This window comes from Pinus tabuliformis, chromosome X (genome assembly GCF_031772625.1).
Source record: "Pinus tabuliformis cultivar Carrire ecotype Pingquan chromosome X, CPIR1, whole genome shotgun sequence".
NCBI classification, from domain to species: domain Eukaryota; kingdom Viridiplantae; phylum Streptophyta; class Pinopsida; order Pinales; family Pinaceae; genus Pinus; species Pinus tabuliformis.
The window spans coordinates 666,728,980-666,737,729 of record NC_142308.1 but is presented as its reverse complement, the minus strand read 5'-3'; positions in this window follow the sequence as shown (position 1 = coordinate 666,737,729).

Genomic DNA, 8,750 nt, shown 5'->3' with positions numbered 1-8,750 from the left:
ATTGCTCACGACTCATAAGAGGTAATGACTTCCAAGAGGTTCTCATCAGATGGGAGGAAAATGCTCTGGAAGGAGAGATCTGGTTCCAATGCCCCCAATACATAATGTACAACATCACAGAATTGATCGTCCATTGATGTAGGCATGGAACGGGTTGCCACATAATTTCTCGTGGCGGTGATGATACCATTGGTACACAAGCACCATTTATGGAAGATAGTTGACTGGAAGCCATATTTGGAATAGGAAACGAAAGCTGGTCAACGGTGACAATTCTGCCTTCATGCGGGAAACAAATCACTTGAAAGAGTATTGAAACAATAGCTCCCATGTCATAAACATAATCCCACCCAAGAAGTAAATTCTAATCTAAAGGGCCTAGGACTACCATCACATTCATAATAATGATTTTTACTCCCAAAATAATAGGAAACTGAGGAAGGATCCCTAATGGTTGACTGGTTCCTCTGTAAAAAGACAACAAATTCTGGGTAGCAGGCACAAGTGGCGGTGAACCGAGTGCTTGCCAAGTAGTGGAGGAAAGGATACTCACTGATGCACCTTTATCTATAATAGTGCCAGATACAATCATATTACAAACCTATACTATGATCTGGAAAGGTACATAAGAAGGAAGACGATATCCTACCAGTCGATTCCAATAAAAGGAAGTGACCAGACTACTTGAAGGGGGTATCGTATGAATGGGAGAATTATCCCCTTGAGTTACGAGAATAGGAGGATTTTCCTCTTGTCTTGATGGAACAAGAGGGTTCCCCCAAGCTCATTGGAATTTGAAGAAACAAAAAGAACCTGAGTGGTATCATATTCATTCTCTTTGGGAAAGGTACGATTAACTAAAGGTGAAATAGGGTCAACTGTTACCTCGACCTGTTGATTTGGGTTGGTTATAGACTCATAGGATTCACTTTCAGAGAGAGTGGGTTTGACCGACGGTTGATTTGAGTCAGTCAATTCATCAACTATTGAAGGATTAAGGGAGAGTCTCCTGTAACCATATGGAAGTCACTACGATGAAGCAGGACGATTATCCAACACTTTTTTGGATTCATCCAGATAGGGACAAAGGTGAATGAGGTGATTCCCTTCAACTTAAATCTACCCTTATTTCCATGAACTTTACTATCACTAGTTGATGGTGTGTCACCAGCATGATCTCAAGAAGTTGATGACACATGATAATGTGAACGAGAAGACCATTCTTCTAAGATCTGAGGAACATCAAGACAATTTCAAAGAAGATGGTCTCCCGTACAAAGTTTTCATGGATATCGAACTTTTTGAGGCTTAACAGACGATTTCTCATCAGATGTTGCATTCAAAGCAATGGTTGCTTGGTTGACCCCTTGCTGAATTGGCTTCTTCTTTTTCTTCTTCCCTTTCTTCTTCTTCTTAGCCACCTGGTTACTAGTAACAATACTTTCACCAGACGAAGAGGAAGAAGGGGAGGAAGAAACAACCGAGGAAGAAGGCAAAGGGTCAAATTTAGGACCAATTGGAGGTTGATTTTGTCCAGTTGGAGGTGTACTTAGTTGCGGAGAAATCATGATATTTTGAACCAAGGAGGTTGAAAAAAAACATACTGGTAAGCCAATGGTAAAGCCCGGTAGGGATAATGTAGCCATATAAGGAGCACCAATATTTCCGAAAGGAGAAAAAGGACTAGGATTCCCATCCAAAGGAATTCCTTGATCGGTGGAATCCAGATTTGTCTCCAAATGTTTCAACCTAAGATCAACTAAGGAGTGAGCATGGAGGATGTTATCTGCGATCAATTAATTTTATTTTAATAAAAGTAACATAAAAAAATAGAAGAAGGATAATCTAGGCAAAAGGTTTACCAAGCAACTGTGAACTGTAGAATACCTCCTGGCGAACCGAGAAGTACGGGCAGGAAATCTCCCTGAATGTTGTGTTTGGTGTATCATAATGTACAAGGTGACCGACTTGGTTACCTAGGGATGGATAACAACCTATTTTTTTCCTCCCATATATACCCAAAAGTACGTGGAGTCCCAATCAGTATAAGCGCTGTCTAATGCAAAACCGCACAGTGAGAGCATTCCCATATACTTTATGTACTGTAACACCACCCTATATACCCGAAGGTACGTGAAAGAGCTACGATATACTCATGTACGTGGAATGAGGTATCACACTCGGGATGTATTGCAGACAAGTTAGCGACAACTGTTATGTTTTACGATGCCGAAACACGTCTTTAGCTTAGAACCTCTAAATGTTATTCATTAGGTGACAATGCGTAAATTGATGTTAATTTTAAATTGATCTTTCTTAGGAATTTTCCTTTCAAGTTCACCACGTGATGTATTTTGAAATTCCTAGGAATGCAACTATCATGATAAGAATTCTTTCCATTCAATTTAATAATGAAAATCCTAGCTACTAGGGATAAATCAATCAGGTCTCTTTTGATAAAAAAGCAAAGAGCACAATCTAATGAAATTTCCCTACACTATTCCTATGAGCACACACAAACTTTTTCAATGCAACATGCATGTATTTCTTTTCGATTTCCTTAATGTGAATATGAACAAAAGGAAAACTATGCACATACAATCAATCAATCTTTAATAAGAACGAAGACTTTTACGACAGTTCTATTTCGAAGGAAAATAAGACTTTACGACACTTTCTTTCGAACAAAGATTAATCAATTATATTCTAACTTTGACTATAGATCGATAATGACAAAGAAAACATTTAAGAAACATTAATCAATCAAGTCAAAGTAGGGCTAGACAAGGAGATAGAAACTTGTTCTCTGAGACATGACATTCATTGATCAATTAGCAAGAAAACAAATAGATAAAAGTTGGCAAAGACATATTCCAAAGGTGGGAAACTGACCCTAGGAGGATGAGCACAACCTTGAATGGGAGACAATGTGCTTCAGAGCACTATACCTAAGCCAATGGTGTTCTGCAGTGCACTGTGTCCCTCACAAGCTTGCGCTGGTGATAGTGAGCCATTTCAAAAGGAAATTTGACACAGTTTTGTCCAAATTTCAATGCAAAAGAGTTGAAATACAATCAATGAACACAAGTAGGGTTTGCAAGAATGTCCTAGGAGGTGGATAAGATACTAGGAAATATAATCTTCTCCAACGAAGTCACCAATTTGTTTTGGTGAATTTGGTATCTACGGATAAATACTAATTCCCTAGATAAGTAGCCATATCTAGAACAACAGTTTAAAGTGTTTTAGTATTTTCCTATAAGAAATAGATAAGATGAGAAGATGAGAAGACCTACTTGTAGTTCCTCTTTCCTCTCGTCTCCTTTGTATCAATCTGTCGCTCATTCCCGTACTTAATACGGTTGAGAAGTACTTGTAAACACAAATAGAAAACAAAGAATCGATCAAAGAAAAGATGTATTGAATATAAGTGAATGGAATTAGGTACATTTCACACATATAAGCATTATAAGACAATACAAACATATGGGAGAAAGGTTCAAATAATTTATTGAATAGAAGAAGGAATTACAACCATTGTGTCTGATTCAAAGTCATTCCTCCAACTTGGATCACATCCACATCACATCAAAAGCACAACAAACTTGTAGCATTACAATACTTGCTTCAAAGCCAATTCTCATAGCAACATTATCTCCTTACAATTCAACATAATCCAGCCCCTGATCACTTAGATGAGTGGTCAATTTATAGGGAGATGAAGGAGGTTTTGTCATAAATGGTGGTATTGAATGGCCTTCCATACTTAGAATTAGTTCCATGGAGGAAGGGATGAGAGGATAGGATGCATCTTAACTCATTCCTCATCCATTTTTGAGCTCATAGGAGTTGATAAGTGAGGGAACCTTCTAGATGACTCCAAAATATAAGAAAATTCCCCAAAACCTATGCGAATTTCACTCAAACTTGCCCAGTACAGGTGAAAGGAAGCCTAAGTGCTCTGTAGAGCATCCTAGAATGGACTTAACTGCTCTGCCCTGCGCTGGTCCCTCTAGAGGCCATTTCTAAATGTCTTCAAGTCATGAAACTATCTGGGAAGGAGGCATTCAAAGGGGTGACTTTTTAGGGCATGTAGCAACTGAAATTAGGGTTTGATGAGCCCTAAAACACTGATCTGGATGATGCGATTGATGTGCCCAAATGGATCTGTAACACCAAGCCACGGGATTGAGAGTACCTATTGAGAGAGGTCTTCGACATAAAAGAATCAGAGGATGTAAAACTTGAAGCTGAAACAATTTCCATGTAATTGACTTTGGCGGGACTAAGCAGCATAACCTCACCCTAGGTATCAACAAGATCTGGTGAAGGTATGACCCAAGGATCAAATTTGACTGAGATCATGTTGACAGAGGCAACATGAGGAGGTGGGAGTGGAAAAATTTCCATTAAGGCAGAACCTTTGAAAAGACGTGCCCCCACACTCTCATAGGGAGCACCAGTGTGCTTGACGTACGGAACATTGCCATCTAAGGAGGAAGAGGCAAAGAAAGATAGCTGGTCGATAGTGAAAATCTTCCCTTGATGGGAAAAATGAATCACGTGAAATAAAGAGGAGGCCATGACATGCATGGCATGGGTCCAACTTCAGCCGAGTAGAAGATTATAATTGAGATTGGCATAAAAAATTTCTACCTCAACTTGCACTGTCTTTCCTTCCAGAGTGATGGCAAGGTTGGGTAAGACACCGAAGGGTCATGAATTGCACCCATCGAAAGCTTCTAAAGTGTTTAGAGATTGGTTCAAAGAAGGAGAACCAATAGCCTTCCAACATGCGGTCGACATGATGCAAGTGGAAGCACCTTCATCGATGACAGTCTGATGGATGGTATTCTCATTGATGGTTACCTGAATGAGAAAGGAAATCTAATGAGGGAGACACATAACATGGTTCTCTAGATCAGAAAATATCAAATTGGAATTGGTGGGATCAATGCCCCCGATAGCTGACAAAAAAGATTTCCACTGTGACGGGCAACTTTGGAGCACCTCGAGAGTTGACATGGCTGATGGCACTTGAGCCAAATCCTCAATAATATTGTAGTGCTGAGTAGCTTGGGCATTGGGATTATACGATCATTTCCAAAACACACCTCGAGAGGGTGGTCGTATAGCGGAATCAGGGTTAGGGCGCTCAATATGAAGAGGGCCAGAACTTGGGGTAGAAGAAGAAGGTGTGGCTTCTTTCTCTTTCCTAGCTATTGAAGCAGGAGTTTCATAATCTTTAAATCTACTATCCACATTAATAGGCATACTCATCATGAACATTTGAGATCCAGAGGAAGCAGATTGGGGTTGGTTTGCCATTTGGGTCAGCTGAGATGGAAACGACTCTTTGAGGACAACGAGGGTCCCTTTGAGCAAGCGACTAACTTCGGATCATTAGGGACAATCTTTATTATAGTGATCTTCCTCATAAATGAGGCAACGATACTTAGGTTTCCATTGCAAAGATGCGCCAACAGACTATTTGGGAGGACCCTGTCTTGGGGCATCGATTTTACCCTTGCCTTTGGCTTTCTTCTTTCCTTTCGAGGATTTTTCTACTATGGTAGACTGGACAACGTGGACCTCTAAGGTTTTACCAGGGCCAGGTGGATTCTAGGATTAAATATTTGGAACAAAATTTGAGACGGACTTCTGTTTGGAAGAAGATTTAGTAGGGGTCTAGGATAATGAACCAATAACTCCATCAAAGGGAGGTACAACTTGTGACTTTGATGCTGCGGGATCAGATGATGGTCACGGTGCATTGGGTAATAAGTCATACAAAGTGCCAGACTGAGAGTAAACTAGATCCAAGTACTGGGCATGAGTGATGGTTTGCTCTTCAGTGACACATCCACCCATAGCTATATCACGAGAAATTGGGGCCACGAATGATTTGGTGAACCATTCAGTGAGCAACTGATCAACAATCTCAAATTTGATCAGGCGACGTCTACGTCTCCATTCATGGATATGATCAAAGATGTGTGTCGTAGTATCTTGCTTAAGAGATGTAAGCAAATAGGTGTTAGTTTCATAGAAAATCGACAGCTGGAAATGCGTGAGGAAATCCATGGCTAAAGATTTAAAGTCATGGTAAGTACTTCGAGGTAGCTTGATGTACCACTTGGCTGCAGCACCCATGAGGGTTCGTTGGAAAAGATGGAGATGAATGAAATCATCAATGTACGAGTTCGACAAGCACCAGAGGTGATATGTCATCACATGGGCCTGAGTATCTTCTTTAGCTTTCCCATCAAACTTTGGACAATCGCTTGGTATCATGGATGACACCGGAGGCCAATACAATGAATGAAGGATTGGATCATTTGTCAGGCGAGATACATCTAGAAATTTGAGTGTAGCCAAGAATGGAAATTGGGTGTTAAAAGGCATGGGGGGTCGATAAGCGGGTCCTAACGGAGGAGCCCATCCCTACTGGTAAGGATTTTGGCCTCATAGTGGGCGTTTTTAGCCATATGGCATCTGAGGCTACCCCCATTGTAGAATACCTTGACCATAGGGAGGATTTTGACCTTGAATACCTTGGAATTGTCCAGCCATACGTTGCTGATAAGAAACATACGGGTTAAAAGGCTGTTGAGCCTGTTGACCTTGGACATATGGATATTGGACCTATTGTCCTTGAACATATGGGTGATGAACCTGTTGCCCCTGAATAAGAGGATTTTGGACCTACTATCCTTGGGCATAAGGTTGACATACTTGTTGCCCTTGGACATAGGGATTCTGTACCTGCTTCCCTTGACCAAAAGGATTTTGAACCTGGTGACCTAGGGCATTAGGGTTTTGTACCTGATGCCCTTGGCTAGTAGGATTTTGGACTTGTTGACCTAGGACATTAGGATTTTGTGCCTGTTGTTGTAGAACTTGACCTTCACCCTGCCCTTGCAAGGGTTGACCTTGCTGATATGTATACAAGGGTTGTTGCTGCCCTGTTTGGTTTTGCTATTGCAACTGTTGACCTTGTGGTTGCAAAATTTGTCCTTGAGGCTGCAGAGGTTGGCCCTATGAGGACATGGGCTAGTAGGTGTGTGGATCATATTGCATCTATTGTTGCACAGTTTGCTGCAACTATTGCAAGGGTTGACCTTGCGGTTGTTATAGTTGACATTGTTACATGATCATTTGCCCTTGCAGTTGCGTGGAGAGCCCTTGCTGCAAAAAAGGTTTCCCTTGTGGTAACAAAGGCTGGCCTTGTTGTTGTAGAGGCTATCCTTGCTGTTGCAAGGGTACTTGAATAGTTCTTGGGAAATTTCCAAACTGAATCTGGCCATAGCCACGTTGCATGTACTGCCCAGATTGGAGGGTGTAAGGTTGATTAACCATTCCTTGAGAACCATATGGAATGTAAGGAGTCTGGTATTAGACCTGAGCCCCATAGGGCTGTTGATACTGAACATTTCTCGATCCATATGGACCAACGGGATTTTGAACCTATTGGTACTGGACTTTGCTTGATCCAGTAGGATCAGCAGGGTTATGAATAATACCAGAAGAAGGTTGGTTCATACCAATCATGTGAGCGCCTCACATTGGTGGAACTTGACTAGAGGCGATGGCACAGCTTGGCCACTGACTAGAGGGATGGAGGAACTAATAGAGACATTTTTCGAAATTGCCGGTTGTGCCTGATGGGTAACTGGGATTGACGATACAAGGGTATTTGGAATGGTGGGTTGCACTGGGACTGAGGTAACAGCCTGTTGGGAAGTCGTGTTTGTAATGAACGGACCTGAAGTAGGCATGGCGCCTGATGCCCAAACAGGGTTATGGTAAAGTGATGAGGCATTAGGTGTACCTGAAACCAATTGTGCCAAAGACACATAGTTGGGTGGAAAAATAGCAGGAATACGCCCTGTATAGAGGAAACCCTCTGGAGGAAAAGACAACTTTTCCTCCTCGATAGTGTGTGGATTAGAAACTTCAGACTCTTCCGGAGAGGTGACTGGAGCGTTGCCTTCGGGTTCCATGTTTGGAAACAAACGATAACGAATGATCGAAGAAGTATGAGGGGATAGTTCCAAAGGAACACCCGGATGGTCGTACGGACTGTAAGGACACTGTGGTGATATCACAATAGGTCAAATAGAGGATTTGAAGGATAGATAACCAGTCCAAGTTGATCGTTAGTGGTTGGCAAGTCCTCAGGAGTTTGAACGGGATTGTCTTGAGATTTCGGGCCAAGATCAGCGGATGACCCAGTATTGAAAGTAGGCGGAGGACGAGATGGAAAAGGTTGAATCCTCAGGACAATTCAGATTTCAACACCTTGGTCCTTGAGTGACTCTGGTAACTTAGGAAATGATCCCTCAAATAATATTTCAGACGGAGGAGAGGAAGAGGAATAGGGTGAACCAGATGGTTTAGCCACGATGACCTTGTCTTAGTCGACAAAAAAATTAACTTCAAGGCTTTAAAATGTTCTTTAAGGGAAACTCATGATTTTATTGCAGACAATACTAACAGGGTTTTTTCGGATCATGGGCAATCAATTATTAAGATGCATAAAACACTAGTGATCTTTCATTTTTTAAGAGTCGAGAAAGAAACAAAGATAACTCTATTGCTTTCGATTGAAACGAGCTCTAAAGGACAAGTGCTCGAACGATATTTTAAGTTTAATGAGTTAAAAAGATCAAATGAATTCTCTAGATGATCTAGGTAAACAGGATTACCAGGCAACCGTGAACTGCAGAAAAGCTCCTGGTGAACTGAGA